Here is an 18,961-nt window from a genome sequence, read left to right on the forward strand (position 1 = left end):
TCATCAATAACTATATTCATTTTGTTGCCTTTATATAAAATACAGCAGTTGCGGTTGTAAAACGGGGGGGGGGGCAATTTAAATGTTTGTGTTGCTATGTTTTGCCTCATAAAACACATGATCTGCAAACCAAAAATGTTGGCAGGACCAGCTACAGACATTTATGGGTTGATGAGAAGCTACTATAGAATGAAACAAGTATATACAAATATAACCGTTTTTATTCAAATTGTTCCCTTTTTTTGTGACACTTAAAAATGAATACAGTTGCTTAGGCTGCAGTATATTCAATATATACATAGCATAACATAATAATAGTATTAATATATATTACAGGAAAGGATTTTCTCAAAATGGAAAAGACACTTGTAAGTATCTATGGTTTTCATACCTCACACGTTGATTGATACCCAGAAAATTCACCAGAAAATTCTGCTTAGTTTTCAGTTTTACTTCTTTTTTTTTTTTCTCTAAGATTTATTTATTTGTACATACAGAACTGGGGTACAGGCTAGAGATGCAGGGGCGGTGAGAGGATTCACCAGAGACAGAGCAGGGAGCAGAACAGGCCTACTGATAAAGTACACTCCTGAGGGGAGCAGCGGGCGGGTCAGGAGAGGTCTGCCACGCCATGTGGTGACCTCCGGGGCAGGCGGGAATCGAACTCATGCGGAAGTGGCTTTCGCTTCTTAGTGCAGTGCTTTACCCCGCAGCGCCACCAGGGAGGGCCCCAGTTTTACTTCTCTTTTTACACAAATTTGAGTCAAAATGCACTTTTGGTGAAATTTGGGTGGTAAAGAGGTCTTTTTTTTTGGTTGAAGTTTTTTCTTATTAACAGATGAGGCTGTTTCTAGCAGAAACAGTCATTAACGAAAAGAAAAGAAAAAATCACCAGAAAACATCTCCTCAAGAATAAATGATTGCTGAAAATATATCAAATTCAAAAAGAAAGAGGCCACATTTATTCATCTTATTACTTGAAAATGAAAAATTCTTAGAATTTATTGCATTAAATAAGAAACCAGAGACCATGCATATGGTGTATAGATAGCACCACCTTGTGACACAAATGGGAATTGCATATAGCTACTGAAAACCCACTTAGTTGACATATTTTATAAGTATAAAACCATTAACCATAAGCATAGTTACATATATTTACTCAGAAATTCAGTACTACAAGTTGAAATTAGTTTTATATGTAGGCAAACTAAGAAAGTCCAAGGGATATAAACAAGGTCCTTGGAAGATGTCCCCAATCGACAAATTAAAAATTGAGGGAAGGAAGTTTCACTGCCGTGATACATGAATTTCCCTATAAAGATATATTCTTGAGACTAAATTGCAACTTCAGCCACAGTCTTAAAAGTCTCAGGTCCTCCTGAAAGAATTAATAGCTGACAGTATTCCCTTCTCTACTGTCTTCCTTCTTCCTACCATCACCCCGTATCCCATGTGGAACCCTGACGAAGCAGAAGTTCATTTATTCGTGGCTCGAGCAGGCTTCGTTCTCAGTTATTCACTGTTTGGCACTGAAGGCAGAGTAACGGACCCTTTCACACTTGGCTACTGGCCGTTAGGAAGAGCTGGGATTGTGTGGACAGGGGTCAATAATAAAGACAGCGAGGATCAGACGGAGGGAGTACCTGTGGCAGAAATAATGAAGAAAGTCCAAGGAAAGAGAAGAGTTTCCCCAAACTACACTTTTTTCTTCTCACAATTTAGCTAAGGTTCAGACATAGCTAGAAATTTTCTTGAAGTTCATGGAATGTTTTTCTTTCTGTTTTACTTCCTCTAATTCCTGGCCCACATCGTTACTTCCCCTGAGCGCCTTCGCACCATACAAGAAAGAGTAAAGCAGGAAACAAGGAAAGAAGGCAAGCTAACCACCCCTTTTGCTTGCTTATCCTTACCAGAGAAACACAAAACAATTTTTATTTGCTTAAACTTGTTCCTCTTTTGACATTTGAATATAATTATATTTGCTTATGCTACAGTGATCTGATAGCACCTTCTCTCTTTTCCTTTAAGATGAAACTTGCTTTTCTCCTTCTTTGTCTTCAAAATACTGCACTCGCATTTCTGCCCTATTATTAACTTTAGTAAATATTAATTTCCTCTTCGCTGTCTAGTGTGGCATCTTCTGTTTTGAAATAAAGGTTTAGTATATCCTTTTAATAGTGACCTGTTTTCTGCTTTGTTATCTCAACCTTCTATGCATGTTAAGCAATCACATTAGCAATAACTACAGCTTGATGAACAGAAGTGTATTTATCAAAACATAGATTTTCAAGTTTCTTCTATTATCACCTCATGAACACACACACACACACATGTAACTACTTGAATGACAAAACCAAATCCAGTGAGAGTTTGGAATTCTAAATCATCATGATCACCTACACCTGTACAAGTAGCAGCATCTGCAGAAAATCACTCTTTGTTGCTACTGATAAATGAAATAGATGAAAAAGAGAATGGATAGAAAAACAACCATTTCTCTGATCTTGCATTTGCATTAGGAGCGTAACATTAAGAATTTTATACAGTGTATAAAGTAGTATATTTTGAATCAGTGCCAGTTATAAAGACAAAAAAAATGTGTCTTAATCAAGCAGTTCCTATGTATTATATTTTCCAAATAATTTTAGTTTTTTATAATAAAAATTTGATCCTGCTGAACCTGCATATATGAGTATTTAAAAAAAAGTAATGCTAGTTTACAAATTTTAGACCATATGATCCACTGTGCCGCATTTATTCCAAAAATATTCAAATAGTAAATTGAAGAGATATATGCACCCCATGTACATTACAGCATTATAAGGGATAGAGATAAAGAAGCTATTATAGACAAACACATACACAAACTATAAAAAAGATGAAACCCTGACGTTTGTAATGTCATGGAAAATAAAATAATGATTTATTAAAAGTAACTCCAAATATGTTTTAGAAGAAAAATATTGTTAATTTCAGAATACAAACTTTGGATGCTTTAGACTTAAACCAGTTTAAACCATCCAAATACCTCACTGTAGAGGAGTAGAGTTCATGATTATTTTATCTCGCCATTATTTGAGTAGTGATGCAAGGAGTGGCAAGACAACATCTGGACATCGCTTTCAAACAACTCAACAATTTGCTTCTGTCATGGATATATGTTAATTATGTATATATTTAAAAAGCCCATACCCCGCTGGTGTGCTCAGCCTTCTAAAAACGGAAGGTTTTTGTGAATCTGCTGCTGAGTGACTTGCTCCAGTTCCGTTATGATCTACTATTGGCTTAGTCTGTGGGCGGTTTCTGTTTGTCACTCAGCTTCAGCCTGTCCTTTAGCAAAACAGCCTCTGTTTAAACACTGCTGTAGTTTTCCTGACAGTATTGAACATGTTCCTGTTAATTGGTCAAGGTAGGGGGAAGAACTCCTCTAATGCTTAACTTTTAGGGCTAGGAAATTGCAAAATTCAGTGTCCTTATAATGCATGACATTGTGGGTCAAGGTTACCTGGACAGGGTCAAATTCTCCAGTCTACCAGCAATATTAAGTTCCTATCAATTTTTTCAACTCTGAGCTCTTATCTATTTGTGCAATAGAACATTTAGAAGAAATCTACCTGCTTTGCAACAGTTAGAACAAAAATATTGATTCATCTGTATTTCCATACCTTCATAGACAATTCTAAAGAAGTATAATAAGTTGTATAATTGGTGTCTCTTACACAAAGGAGGGCAAAAGAAAATCATAAGCCAATAACACAAAGCTCATGCAATTCAATATCAAACTAAAGAATCACAAGCCATGAAGGATAATAAAACATATATTATTTTAACATTTTCCCATGTGGGTTTTCTACCCTAGAGGTGGATGAATAATGTCTACCATAAAGGCATGTCCACCTAGAAAGTGTATCCTGATCTGGAAATTGAGTCTTTAAAGATGTGAGTATTTAAGGGTTCTACCCACAAGCATTTTGGGGGAATCATAGCACTTTCAGCCCCTGATTCAGAACTTCTGGAGTATTGTGAGAGACTAAATCTCTGCCGTTTGAAGCCACCATGTTTATAGCAATTTGCTGCAGCAGTTCTAGACACCAGTACACATGCTGGGTAAAATCAGTTGGATTTTCACTGAGGTTTCTAGAAAAGGTATGGAGTTGCTTGGCAACTACAAGAATTCTTAGCCTGACGTTAAAGCCTAGGTTCTTCCTATCTTTCAAAGGTAACCATTAAGGTTATGGACAAAGTAAACCTCTTTTGAATCATAGACAAAATAGATGGCAAATTTTACAATAAATATTATTACAATGGCAATAAATAATTCATGGATAGAGATGTCCCAGCATAAACCCAATACTGGGGTAACGTTATCAGTAAATCAACAGTACTTGCAGTTAGCATAAAATTCCCCAGGTTAATTATGTTCATCCAGCAAAGTTATTAACACCTGATGTGACCAAGAAACTGCTTCTGATTGTGTAGGATGCATTCATGAACAAAACAAAATCCTTGTTTATGCTGGGCTTCAGCGTAGCAGATGACACTAAAATCTTATCTGTGAGTCAGTTATTTGATGCTTTAGAACATGGTATGTGGGAGGGAAGAAAGAGAAATAAGACATGACAGAAAAGCTCAAGAGTCTTGTGTTGGAGAGATGGTGTCATTTTCAGAGTAAGTCGGGATGTTAGTGTAGGCACATTTGCGAGAGTGAAATTTGAACAAAATCTCTAAAGTTGTGAAGGAATTGCTCAAGAGACGCGCATCCCACACGCTCTGAAAAGCAAGGGCCAAGGACCTGGGGGAGAAGAATAGCTGATGCTCAGAGATCGTCATCCCTGTCTGTAAAGGAGATTTTCAGTAGAGTAAAAATGCTGGTTTGGGGGTGGGGGTGGGCGTGGAATTTCCTTGCTCTCTTGGATTCTTCTTTGGCAAACAAATGAACATCAGACATAGGAGTAGGAAGTGAGGACCCAGCCTAACAGCATAAGTAGGAAGGTTTGGTCCTCTAAAGGAAGAGGGACAAACCCTAGCTTTCTATTTAGAACTGAGAGTTGGGACTGGGGTCTGGTTGTCAAGAAGACAGAAGGGGTCTCCCGGGTGAGAAGGGGAGACTTCCTGTGACAAGCTCTGCCTCTGGCTATTTGCACTGCCTTAAGGTGGGTTTATCTGATAAAGAAGAAGAAGGTAATGATTTCTAGATTTCTCAAATCTAGGTGATCTGCATTCTTTTAAGAAACAGTACCAGTTTCTCTGAAACCTATCAGGTTTTGTTGGATTTTAATTCCACATACCAAAGAGAAGTCTGCTCTGGGCATCACAGAGAAACTCTCGCCAAATGTTTTCAGGGAGGCCCATTCTACCTGGTCACTCTCACCTGTTAGGATATGTGTCTTTTCTGTGCTTGAAGAATTGCAATTAGCAATTTTCAGATACATACATACCAACATCATTTTTCAATAGAAGTATGGAAAATTTGCCTAAAATCATTGGAAATTAAAAATTTGCTTTTCTAGATATGGTTAAGCTGGGGGACAATATTATTCAAGTGAATGCTTATTTCTGAGAGATAGAAACTTGTTAACCTCTCTTTTCACCTTGATGAATTTTTATGTGGGTATTTGGTTATAACAGGAATGTTTTTGTTTTTAACAAAGAAAAATTCAAAGGTCTTTTAATTTACTATAACCTTTCTCCAGAAGGAATCATGGAGTTTTCAATAGAAAAGCTAAGTGAATAAATTATCCTCTGTGTGTGTGTTTGAAATACACAGTTATGTAATAAATACAAAGGACAACGAAGCAGTCCATAATGAAGGAAGCCAGGATATGTTTTCCCCAAATAAAAATTATTTTGAAAAAATACTTTGAACTGAATTAAGAAGTTGTAAGTGCAAATTTTTTGTTGTTCTTTTCTGCAGGTGGCAAGAAATAAACTCATTTACTGGAGACAGACTTCGCATAGAGGTGTCACCAGGATAATCTGCAAACAAGCTTTGTTGAGCTAACACTTATCTTCAGTTACTTCTTTATCATCCAATAGCCTTCAACCTCCTTTTTCTGGTCAACTTTTCACAAATTGCTTGTTTCTTTATCTCAAAAGTACAGTTTGCAGCTAACTAAAACTAGGAAGATAGTCGTCATTCTCTTGTGAACACTCTCATATAAAATTTCAATAAAAAATTTATGATCATCTGTTCATTGACATTCGCCAATTTATTTTCAGACATATCCAGTCATCAGAAAAGGGTTGAGAAAACCTTATTCTTTACACTACTATAGCCATTATAAACATTTGCTGTATACAAAGCAAACATTCATTGCCAGCAAGACAAACATGATTTTTCAAACCAGACACCAAGGCAGTTGACAAAATGAAAGCCACAATATATTGGCAGATGTGTATTTACAGCATTGCTGAGAGGTTGCTACTGATGTATGCAATTGGTTCAGCAATCAGTGAGAGAGCAGGGTTCTGTCTTTCCTATAAAATGAAATCTGTTCCGTGGTCTGTGGTTGTAGTTATGGTGTATGGGCCGGTAGTGTCTTCTTTGGTGAACTCCTTAACTGAATTTCCTTTTTCTTCCACAGCCACCTTTTCTTACCTTAATTTTTTTTTCAATTTATTTATTTGTGCATACAGAACTGGGGTACAGGCCAGAGATGCAAGGGAAGTAAGAGGATTCACTAGACAGAGTGGGGAGCAGAACAGGCAGGTTGACGAAGTACACTGCTGAGGGGAGCAGCGGGCGGGTCAGGAGAGGTCTGCCACGCCATGTGGTCACCTCGGGCTGGGGATCGAATTCATGTAGAAGTTCCTTTACTTCTTAGTGCTTTGCTTTAACGGCTGCGCCACCAGAGAGGGCCAATACCTTAAATATTTAAGATGGCATCTAAAGCCAAGAGAAGCGACTCAGTCCATGCTTCTCTCCCGTGTTTACAGATGGTAAACAAGTTAATATTAAATTTATTTTTTGCCTTTTCATTTAATTTATTTTTCAGGGACTTGTTTGATTCATAGCCTACAGGGACCCAAAATGGTGTCATGATTTCCTCTGTGCCTCAACAAACTCAAACTCAAGCTCAGATCCTGAGTCTGTGACTGTAACCATGAGAAATCACCAGATTTCTCAAAGGTGACATTTCTTCTGTATGTTCAATATAATAGCATCTCACAGTGTAGTTGCAAAGATTTAATGAAATAATGTATCTCCTATGTGATAAGCTCAGGCTCTGCTGGCAACTGTTATTATAAATTAGTCGATAATGTTAATTAGAGATGACTTTTATACAAATTGACAGTATTTGTAACTACATGCATATGTGTGTGATATTTAGATAAAAAGATAGTACAATTATCTCAATCCTGAAAGTCATATTTGGTCTCAAAGTCTATTACTTCCTTTTAGCATCACAAACAAAGCAGTTTATATAATCAATTCAATTATTCAGTATCTTTTTATTTTATTTTAATTTTTAAAAGGTTTTTATTTATTTATGCATACAGAACTGGGGATACAGGACAGAGGTGCAGGGAAGATGAGAAGATTCGCCAGAGACAGAGTGGGGAGCAGAACAGGCAGATTGACCACGTACACTGCTGAGGGGAGCAGCGGGCAAAACAAGAAAGGTCTGCCGCGACATGGGGGTCACTTCTGGGGCGGGCATTGAACTCACACTGAAGCAGCTGTGGCTTGCCTGAAGTGCTGCGTCTTAACCTATTGTGCCACCAGGGAGGACCCCAATTGTGTAGTATCTTTAAATAAAATTCACACAGCTTTGTAGGATCTGCAGTGAGCCAGACAAACTGGTGTGAATAGCCTTCCCTTTGAGAGACTGAAACAAAGCAAACATTTCTAAGGTGAATTTTGTAAATAATAGGCCCTCTAAGATCATGGAACTTTGATTTCACTATGGACTGATAGTGCTAGGAGAGGACCTCGGGGGGGAGGAGAAATCCAACTAAACCTTGAGAGCCAGGGCATGATGGGACATTGTGCACGTTACTCTGTGCCATGTGGAGACATCTATGGAAACTGGGCTTATTATCTATGTGGCAAAGGAGGTCACACATAATGAATTCAAATGTCCTCTTTCCACTTTGGCTGATAGGTGATTCCTACTTCTCTAATGAAAACTCCAGCCCCACTTTTGCCCCATAGATAAAAGCAGCAATACTCAACTAGAACCACCCACTGCTTCATTATAGGGCTTTTCCCTAAATTTTGTTTATTTTACCATATTTAAAATCAGAAAATGCGTCTCCCTGATGGTGCAGGGGTTAAAGACAGTGCTATCCAGCCTGGAAGCTACTACAGCATAAACTCCATCCCCAGCCAGGGAGGTGACCCACATGGTGCATCAGATCTTTCCTGTCTTGCCAGCTGCTCCCCTCAGTAGTGTATTTCAGTACAACTGCCTGTTCTGTTCCCCACTGTCTCTAGTGAATCCTCTCACCCCCAGCCCATACCTCTGACCTACACCACAGTTGTTGTATACGTAAATAAATAAAGCTTAAAAATATAAAGCCAGAAAAGGTCCATTTAACAGATGCAATATCAAGATTCTGATGAGAGGAAGGAGGTCTATAGTTTGTAGTACAGGGTTGTTCAATTTTTTTCTTATTTAATAAACATTCTTTGATAAATTTCTGTGGATTTTTAAACCCAAATCATCTAACTTGGGACATACCATGAACTTTGGCAGTTTTAGTGTTTTTTTTAAAGATTTTGCAAGATCTATGCTTCCTTGGAGTCAGCATTTGATTATATTAAATTTTTACTTCTATTTCTCCTATTAAATCAATGAGGGAAATTCTGCCACAGACCCCATCTAAAATGATGAATTCAACTGCAGTGTATTAATCAAGCAGCTGAGGCACTCAGGCACCGATTAGGTGCTCACTGTATGCATTGTAATAATCTCATTCCTGGCTTAATCAGATTTTCGCCCACTCACTTTCCTGCTACCAGTTCTCTTTTACTGCCTAAGATTATTCAGCCACAGTTTTTTCCCCATATTCATTAAAAGTGCATTATAAAATTATAAATTGCCTGGATATTTTCTTTTCCTCCTAGGAACAAAAAAAATATATAAACAAGCAATAAATAACTATTTTGCCAAACTAATGCCATGTATTTTGTTTGATCAATCCCATCTCCTTTCAGTGAAGCAGAGTAACATGGTATTCTGGTAGCCATAAGCCTTTTAGACGTTTTTTGACTTATTTCCACTTCTAATTAGAAGCACACTTAGGCAACATTTTTCAATTCTCTGGGCCACCTTTTCCCAAACTGTAGTTAGAAATAAACAGTGCAGGTTACAGTGCAGGCCATGTAGTTTTGACTGTGAGACATGATGAAGCCTCTATTTCTAAACAGAGAAAAGAGTGTATTGGACAGACGGGCTAGCTTCTCTCAGCTGTGGGGGAGAAACCTGGTTTCTGGAATGCACCGGCAACTAGAGTTAGTTAAGTAGAGTTAGTTAGCTAGTCGGTGGCCACTTCAATATACATCTCTTTTGGAGATTACATTGCATTGTCGTTTGATTGGAATGAGAAAAACAAATTATTGTTTCATCAAAAATAATCCTAAAAAAACAGATCCAGACCATAACTCACTTCTAATATCTGAAGCAGAATGGGCAGTTGGAAACAATTCACAAGTGGCATCTTCCTTATTCTCTCAGCAGCTTTCAAAAGGTTCAAAAATTACATTTTGAAAATAAAAGATTTATTCCTGTCAAATGCAATCTTTTTGTATTATTTAACTTTAAGGTTTTGTTTGGCTGAATTGCACTTGCTTGTGGCAGCGGTGCTCAGCTTCGATACAAGCAGAGCGGACACGGCGCCCTCCCTCGGCCCCGACTTGAGGGTACCGTTTTATAGGCAGAACTACTCTGGTGGTACTTCACTGGCCTCAGGAAGAGCTCTGCAACTGAGGTAACACTCATGTTCTCTTTCCATACTTCTGTGAATTTTGGCATGCTAGCAGGTAAGGCACTGTTTACACCAAGCAAAGTCCAGATGTTATCTCTGCTGTGTTGGAAGAGAAGTTACGCAATTGTGTGGACAGACAAACGTGCTGGCAAAATGAGGCCTCACGTGGCCCTGTTGTAGACAGGCAAAATTCAGGAGCAAATATGAAGTCACTCTGCAACAAATAGAAAGTCACTCTGAACACACAATTTCAACAGACTTTTAAAGGAGATTCAGAAATTGACATTTTTACATAGATGGTTTGTTTGTATGTTTTTGCAAATTGGCTTTGGAATTAATTTTAGAATTAAATTTAGAATTTTCTAAAAAGGGACAAGTATTCTTATATCTGCTATTCTCTATGGCCAGATCTGAACCTGGCTGACTCCTTGTGACCCTTGGGCTTCAGGAAGTGACCTGTCCTGAGAGGGGACTTCCTTGCCAAGACATCCCATTCCCTGTCCTTTCTTTAATCGTTTAAGTCATATGGTCCAGAATACTGCTGTCATAAATATTGACATTGTCCTGACCCTGACTTCTGGAGAGGTGGGGCAACTTGGATAGAGCAATCGCCATCTAAAAAGCAAGCACTTATTAAGTGCATATTTATAAACAGATATACAAAGGCTGGGGAAGGTAGACACTTGGTGGAGCTGAGACGTTCAGTCTAAATTCACACTTTCAGACAGGTGTTCCTGATAATATGCCTTCGAAAAGTAGCACAGAGGCCAAACGTTTATGTGAGTCTATACACTTTTGATACCCTGCGCATCGCCCTGAAGCCCTCTCTGGAGTTTGGCAAGAGTCAAAGGGGCTCTTGATCTGAGGGGCAGCAGCTACCGGCCTTGCAGACAGAGGGCTAGTCCTTCTCCAGAACTCTCCCCATGGCCTCCTTCCCATCCCTCCTCAGGCCCCTCCCACCCCCAGCCTCCTAGAAGTTCCTTTTCTGCCCTTATTTTTTTTGTCCCAACTGAATTGTATGTATATATTTTGCAAGATGGGTTCCCACTCAATAAATTCATGCTGTGGGTGTGCCATTTTCCCCAAGTTGTAAATGAAGCTTTCCTCTCCAGGGGCGAGTCCTCTAGAGCTGGCAAACCCTCAAACAGCTGCTCAATACATAGTCGTCATGCTCACACTTCTGAATGAATGCGTGAATTTAGTATACACTTAATATAAGTTAGTCAACATTAAGGTTATTTACACCTTGGTACATATACTATTTTAAAGTATTTTTTTTTAAGATTTATTTATTTGTGCATACAGAACTGGGGTACAGGCCAGAGGTTCAGGGGTGGTGAGAGGCTTCACCAGAGACAGAGTGGGGAGCAGAACAGGCAGATCAACGAAGTACACTGCTGAGGGGAGCAGCGGGTGGGCCAGGAGAGGTCTGCCGCACCATGTAGTCACCTCTGGGGCAGACGGGGATTGAACTCATGCGAAAGCAGCTTTAGATTCTCAGTGCTGTGCTTTAACCCGCTGCGCCACCATGGAGGGCCTAAAATATTCTTTTAAAATATTCTCTTACGGGATAGATGATGGAACAAATTGACTTTGAACTGCTAAAATTTAGGCTATATTTAAAGTACTTAGGATGCCATGAAATAAAGAAAATATTATGTAGAAAGTACTAATCATTTGCTTTGTGTGTCTTTGGATGTTACTACTGATATTTTCACGTGTTACTTTGAAATATATTTCTTATAATTCGACAGTTCAAACAAACGCAAGCCTTGAAATAAAGTTAGAAGTACTGAGACATAATATGCTATAAATTTACCACACAGGTCAGATTCTGGTTATTGCATTTTGTCATGTAATAAAATTAAAGTTAAAGATTCAAGGTCCAATTACATTATCATTATACAAATTGGCAAATTAATTTTATTATTGCACAAGATAATTTCAGGGATTCCTAGATGTTCAGATTTGCAAAACATGGGATATAATCTTTGATAAAGAGAAGCAGTCAAGGAATATAATGAAATCCAACAGCTGAGACTTAGAAGGCAGTCTGTGCAGGAGGAAGCAGAGGGGCCCAGAGTGAGAGAGCCCCTGGCTCATAACCCAGTCTGTCAATTGCCCACAATGACCACCTCAGTCTCCAGAGAACTAACTCCAGGTACCGTGCAGAGTCTGGCATTCAATAGATATCACAAACCACAGTTCTTTCTCCTACTTACTGAATTATCTCTACCGATTTCTGCAAATCACTTCACAAATATTGGCCAGTTGTTTGGGTATTATCAATTTAATCTAGGACTTACTAGAATGTCAAATGTACATTAGAGCATTAGCTGCAGTTGAACATCTACAACTGGGAAAGTATTCAGAAAGTTGGTGGCTTACTGCCTTGTCAGTGTGCAAGTTCAGTACAAATATACATTCTATGGTAACTGACAGTCCAATATTTTCAGAGCTAAGCTATTGACCTTCATAGGTTATCTATATTTATCCCTTCTCACATTTCTAAATACTATCAATACTCCATTACTTGGCTAGAACCTGAACATTGATATGGCTGGATAAAGGGTAAAACACAAAGATGAAGCTGAACTTCGATGGGAAACTTTGTTGCCTGTTTACTCAGTGTTGGGTGTAGAAAGTTTAAAGAAAAGCACATACAGCCAGGCTCACACAGAGGAGATATAACTTAATGAATAAGCCAGGGCCAGCACCAATGATAGAAATTTATTACTTGCGAGTTAAATTCAAAGTCTTTCTAAATCACTGAGGAGTTAGAAATTACACTGAATACCACAAAAAAGTGGTTTTGACATGTCTTAAAAAATGAGTAAGAGTTCAGTAGGTGGAGATCTTTCTGAGCATGAAAAATTTATAAGACCCAGAACTTAGTTTCTAACACCCTGGCTTTACTATGAGGTATTGGGTGAGAAGAATGGAATCTGAAAATTATAGGCTATGAAGGTGTGAAGTCTTGGATATTGTTAGATATTTACATGTATACATTTATAATGGGAGCATCAGAATTTGCTTCCCTCTTTCTTTTCAAAGAACAGTTCTCTTTGTACAATTTGCTGATTTCTGGGTGAGAGAGGCCCTTCTAAAACATTTTCATGTTTAGTATAAAATGTCATTTAAAAAATATCAGGTAAACTGCATAAAATTATTGATATTCAATCATTGAAACCTATAAAATGACAACGTCCTATGATTCAGATTGTGTATTATGGCAAAGGAACCTAAGCTTTTTCATCCTTTCTTTGAGTTCCTGCGGTTGCCTATAACACAGTGAAACCAGCCTGCCAAAGCTGAAATCCGCCCCCCAAACTACTTGCTTACCTGTTTATCAAGCCAAGCTGCTTTCTATTTTCCACTGATTTAGATGAATCAGTTAATATATCACACCAAGACCAACCTGTTCTTCCGAAGCGGTCCTGATTCTGCAGATAACACCTAGCGCCTCAAGGTGTAGACGGTTTGTCCACGATGTCCAGGCTCAGACCCAGCCCACAACGGGCAAGCGCTCACTAACACCAAGGGCCTTAGCCAGCGCTGCCCTCTGTTAGCCTGTCCCCTGTTAGCCTCACCCACTCATCTCCTGCTAAGCCTCCATTTCTGTGCTCTTCAGCTACTCACCAAGTCCCACTTTGCAAAGCATGCTATAAACGTCTACTTTTCCCAGTTAGAGCTACCTGCCAAGGTAGATCTGAGTCTCGAGGTTCCTATCACCTGCTCACCTGGCTCCATATTAAAGTTCTTTCTTTGGCCAGCTACCTGAGCACATACCTTTGGCATTTATGTGCAGTAATTAGATTAGCCCCTAAATCATCATATTGGTAAGGAATGCGGGGTCTTTTATTGAAACCCTGGAGCCCTGTAACAGCTTCTGGCCCACTTGATGATCCAGGAGGAGCCCTGGCAGATGTCAGGAGATGTTTGCATCCTCAAGATGATCACAGAGGAAGTGATTCAGGACTTCTGAGCATCTGGGCAAGAGGAATTTGATTCAAGCTAAGCAGGGAGTAATCTTTTTTGTTTCACTACTTAAATGTAGTATTGATAAGAGAAAATATTGGTAACTCTAGCTCTTTGGGCATTAGGTAACTATTTTGGTTTAAGGATTTGCTTCATTGTTAATTGGAAAACTTCTAAATTGCTTCATGGATCTATAAAAATGTTAAGAAAATTCTTAAATTGTTTAAAAAAAAGAAGAGGGAACTGTAGTAAAGAAAAAGTAGAGATGTGTCTTGACGAGCCCTAGGGAATTTTTTTTAATAAGATAAAAATACATAAATTATACTTAAACTATGTGTTAATAAAGATGTTTACAAATTCTCCTGTTTACAAATTCTCATCAATTAAGGGTTATGTTAATATCAAAGATGTCTTTGTTATGGTGGCCAATAGGGAACTCTTGAGTTTCCACAGCTTGTTCTCTGCATATTAAATGCAAAACCATGGGTTTAAAAATAAAAAATAAAGCTTTTGAAAAGAATGGATTGTGATCAATGAGCAGCAGAATATGAAATAAGGTCTCAGTCTATTCCCTCTCTTGTGCTCCACTGATCTCTTATTTGTGTTCTTCATAAGAAATATCATGGAATTAAATAAATTGCTTTTTCACACTTGCCTTTCTGATAATTGGACGTGGTGTCAGTATGAATGAACAAAGACAAGGATTTTACTTTATTATGGTCACTGGCAACTATTTAGACATTTCTTTGGTTGTCTTTATAATGGTACTGTTCGTGCACCCATGAGGTTTTAATTATGGCTGAGTGCAAGTTGAAGGGCACGTTTGCTCCAGCACATAGTAATCTTAATTTCTGTTTTAGATTGAAAATATTTTTATATAAAATAATACTCAAGAAAAGTATAGTTGAATGGGATTATCAGCCTAACGATATCATATTTTCTTCAATCCAAGTTCTTTGAGGAATTAGATTATTTTGGTCTAGAAATAGACTTTTTGAAGGGTAGAGGACTGGAAAACAATTCACAATTTCCCTGAAATTAAAATTCTAAATTGATGAAGTCTTTAATTAATTGAAATAAATACAAATGTGGGAGATCTTAGAAGGACTGTAAGGGACTCCATAAAATGTTTCCTTTTATGAAAAGAGAACAATTCAGTTAGACCTACTTAGGTATAATTACAACTTCATCACACTGCCAGAGAAAAAATTTTTAACATTATCATGTATATGGATATTAAAATAGGTGTTATTTATGTGAAGCATCTTTACAGTCTAATATATTATAGTGTAGCATTATTACTAGGCAATTCTGGTTTTAATTCTAAAACAGTGCATGTTGCAAAATTGAGCAAATTTTCTAGTCAATTGTGTTTTAATTAAGTCAATTATCATTTTAAAGTCCTTTGTCACACACACACACACACACACAATTCCTTCTGATCATGGTTTGTATTCTGAGAGATTCACAGACTCCTATCATGGCAATGAATCAAAATGCTGTAGGATCAGCTTCCTCAGAAATGGCGGGACGGACTGTTTTTTTAGGGTGTTCAGAGTAGGTTTTACCCACTATGTGTCACCTTAGTATATAAGGAGTCACCTTAGAAATAAGGAGACCCCAGGTCTTGAGGGTCTTGGGATAAGTTACCTTAAAGAATGAAGATTAGCTAGATAAGGGTCATTTCCTGGAATGATCTTTTTATCAGAGAAAACCGCTTAAGGCAGAGCAAACATCTAGAGGAAAGATTTTGCCTTATGTTTTATGATTCCTTGCTGCATCTCTCCCATCCCTAGCACAGAATATAATCCCATCCCTATCCCCACCCCAGCACAGAATATAAATCCATTTATTTCAGAATGACAACCTCCTGAATTTTCCATAGCTGTTTAATCCAATCTGGCCTTTTCTCCCACCAATCTCTCTGACAATTCTTTCTTAGCTTGTCCAGCTGGAGGGGAAGTCAAAGGAGGGGGTGGGGGGAGATTTCCCCAATGCCCAAGCAGAACGAACAAGAATGAAGTAACTCCTTCATACAGTAAATGGTAATTCACCATGTCAGTTAACATTTACTGAGCAATACATGCAGGTACAGAAATGTGTTTTCTTGTAGAGGAAAAATATCATATAATAAAAAGACTATTTAGCTCCTAAATGAATTAGGTCTTATGGTAGGTAAGAGATACTAGTTCTGATTCTCCAAAGCAGAGCTTGAGACAAGGGCTGGAGGGCTAGGAATTTACCCTGGAGGTATTCTTTGGAAGTACTAAAAGAGGAGGGAGTGTGAGACAGGAAAGAAAAAAGAAAAAACAAAGCAAGAACAGATTGTTAGGGTTATTGCTCGAAATATTGGGGCTATTCCTCTAGCTAGTTGGATTTTCTTAGATTAATTTACAGTTTTTTTGTATGTATAAGTTCAAACCTTTGAATAATTAGGTCATTATCTTAGCAAGGCAGTGTACAAGTTGATACTAGAAGATCCAAGTGGAGTGATTTTTTTTTTAAAGATTTATTTATTTATTCATATAGAACTGGGGTTCAGGCCAGAGATGCGGAGGGTGAGAGGATTCACCAGAGACAGAGTGGGGAGCAGAACAGGCAGATCGACGAAGTCCACTGCCGAGGGGAGCAGCGGGCGGGTCAGGAGAGGTCTGGCTCGCCATGTGGTCTCCTCCGGGGCCGGCGGCAGGCGGGAATCGAACTCATGCGGAAGCGGCCTCAGATTCTCAGTGCTGTGCTTTAACCCGCTGCGCCACCAGGGAGGGCCCGAATCTTTTTTTTTTAAAAGAAAACTGAGGCAGAGCCTCAGTGGTCCAGTAATTAGTTACACACTTGGTAGGGGGCTGTGAGGAGACAAATCCCTAGCTCAGGTCCTTTGTTAGGGATTAATACTATTCTGAAGGAACAAAGTAAAGTCCTATTCACTTTCTAAAGTCAGCCCCAAACCAGTTACTGCTAACTCTTCTCTTTTTTTATGTAGACAAGTATAAGTTCTAGGCATGAAGTTTGCAGGGTGTGAGATTCACCAGAGACAGAGTGGGGAGCAAAACTGGCAGATCTACTCCAGGGAGGTCCCCGTCTCTTTGCTTTATTTCAGACAGTTCTTATATTTGAAACTTAGTAGCAGTGACAGGAAAGAAATAGAAACAAAGGTTTTGGTTTTAATAGTTTGCTTGCTTTTTATATTATTTTATTACAGAAGGTAACATTACCTTCTGTAATTTTAAAATATGACTTATCTGAGGATAAAGTGTTATTTTGCCTCTCCTAGTTTTGGGACTTTTTACTTTCAAAGCAGATTAGATTGATTTCCATGGTTTCTTTTAGCCCAGAACTAGTCATGGATCATGTCTCCTGAGCATGTTCATCAGCCAATCTTTCTTGGGGTGAGAGATAACTGACTTATTATATTACTTTCAGGTGTAGAAAATAATGATTGATAATTTTATATATTGAGAAATGAGTACCATAAGTAAATCTAGTTGACATATAAGCAACACAATTACAAACATTTTTTTTTTTGTAAGGAGTACTTAGAAAAACTCTTTAGACAACTTTAAATAAGCAATACAGTACTATTAAACGTGGCTGCCAGATGTACGTTATGTCCCCATGACATGACATTTATTGCATAACTCGAATGTGTGTCTTTGATCACCTTCACCCATTTCACCTCTCTCTGATCCTTCTCCTCTGTCCTCTGGCCACCAATGTGTTCTCTGTATCTACCATCTTGTTAGTCTTTTTGTTTTGTTTTACATCCATGTGTCAATAAGTCATGTGCTCGTTGTCTTGCTTTGTCTGACTTATACACTTGCTGTAATACCAAGGTCCATTCATGCTGTTACAAATGGCAGGGGTTCTTTCTTTTTTATTACAGTTGAATGACATTGAACGGCATCTATCTGTCCATTAATATCACTATATATATATGTATATGGGTGTGTATCTGTATGCATATATCTGTATATATATATATATGTGTGTGTGTGTATATATATATGTATATACATATGTCAATGGATGTATGTACTACAATTCCTTTATCCATTATCCATCTATAAACACATAGATTTTGCCATATCTTGGCTATTGTAATTGATGATGCAATGAGTAGGGCATAACTTTATGCTTTTGAGGTAGTATTTTCATATTCTTTGGATAATTGCTCAAAGAATTGCTGGATCACATGGTGGTTCTATTTTTCATGTCTGAGAACTCTTTACTGTTTCCTTTGGTGTTACCAATTTGCATCCCCACCAATAGTGTACAAGCATGCTCTTTTCTCCATACATTTGTAATTTTTTGTTTGACTGCTTCTCCCACCCCCAATAATGATTATGCTCACAAGTGTAAGCATAATCATTGTGGTTCTGATTTAAATTTTCCATGGTGTGAACATATTATCCTGAACATATTATCCTGGTACTTTATCTTTTAAATCCCAGGGAGCATGAATGGTCTGATTTTATTGATTTCTCAGTGCTCTTATGGCCTTTTCATATTATTTATCCTCCCACAAAGTTGTATTAGACATTATAATTGATTATAACATAATAAAAACAGAGTTTAGAGTAGATCAAGAACTTCAAAATTACAATTTTGAGCACCCTAGTTCTTTGGGGAAGGATCTTGAGGTGTTCTGAAGTTAAATCAATTTTCTCCCTTTCACGTAGTTAGCCAGTGGCAGGTTCAGGAGTATAAGTGACATTCTAATTTCTAATTATTTCCACAAATTATAAAAATTCACCATTGTGGGAAGTGAAATGAAGGAAGTGCCGTTTCTGTGTGTGAATCTCAGTGAGTAGCTGTGGTGGGCTAAGGACAGGGGACGGCAGGGGGATGGAGGTTCTGTCCTGGCTCCACAGTCCTCAGGGTGACTGACTACTAGAACTTAAACCAATAAACAATATTTTTGAGCAAGACTAATTTATCTTTGATATTTTTTGGAACTGTGGGTTCATGACTCACTGCTTTTAAATATTCTACAGACAAAATCCCTGATGTGAATAGCTCCTACTGCCCTGCTCTCACTTGCTGTGCTGCGGGG

The sequence above is a fragment of the Condylura cristata genome, unplaced genomic scaffold (assembly GCF_000260355.1).
Source record: "Condylura cristata isolate star-nosed mole 26May11 unplaced genomic scaffold, ConCri1.0 scaffold00018, whole genome shotgun sequence".
Taxonomy (NCBI): Eukaryota; Metazoa; Chordata; class Mammalia; order Eulipotyphla; family Talpidae; genus Condylura; species Condylura cristata.